Source organism: Morone saxatilis, unplaced genomic scaffold (genome assembly GCF_004916995.1).
Source record: "Morone saxatilis isolate NCDOM2014 unplaced genomic scaffold, NCSU_SB_2.0 Contig16, whole genome shotgun sequence".
Taxonomy (NCBI): domain Eukaryota; kingdom Metazoa; phylum Chordata; class Actinopteri; family Moronidae; genus Morone; species Morone saxatilis.
Window position 1 is genome coordinate 27,713,057 of NW_023339718.1, and position 694 is coordinate 27,713,750.

Below are 694 nucleotides of genomic sequence, written 5' to 3' on the forward strand. Positions count from 1 at the left end.
ACAGAGGTTGCCACTTGGTATAAATATACCCTTTCTGACAAACACAGTCACCAGCCTCTTCTTTTCACCAGCTCTTCTCGTATTGCCCCTGTGGATTTGCTCTGAGCACACCCTCCTATGTTAGAATCCACATGCTCACAGACAAATCATCGCAGAATTTCCAACAAACCTTTCCACCATTTTCCGGAACCATTAGGGTGTTGTGACTCTAAGTAAAGTTCACATCATCCTAATGCCTGCTGAGAAGAAAAGTGTGACGGTAACTGTTTGAACAGAATTTACTGTTTACTGGTGACCTGTCCTGACCCTGGAAGGACAGTGGAGTATTTGTTGACTTTTCCCAGGCACTTGCTGCTGTGTGTAAATACATTTCCAACAGGGAATGACACCTAACAAAGCCAGGCTAGAAAAGATGCTCCCTGCCACTGTTGACTCTAGCATGCCTGCACTGCCTCTACTGTTTTGTTCTTTCTTATTTTGGCACAAATGAATTAAGAGCACTCAGGAGTTGAAGAAGTGCTGGAAGGTAGAGCTCTACCATAAAAATGGCAGTCTTTGTTCTGGCTTTGGAGGAAGTGAAATAATATGCTGTTTATTCTTTATAATACCATGTCACTTGGGTAGTTTATAAATGATAGGCACAGAGAAGTCGTGCAGGTATTCAATTCAGTAATTTATTTGTATAGCGCCAATT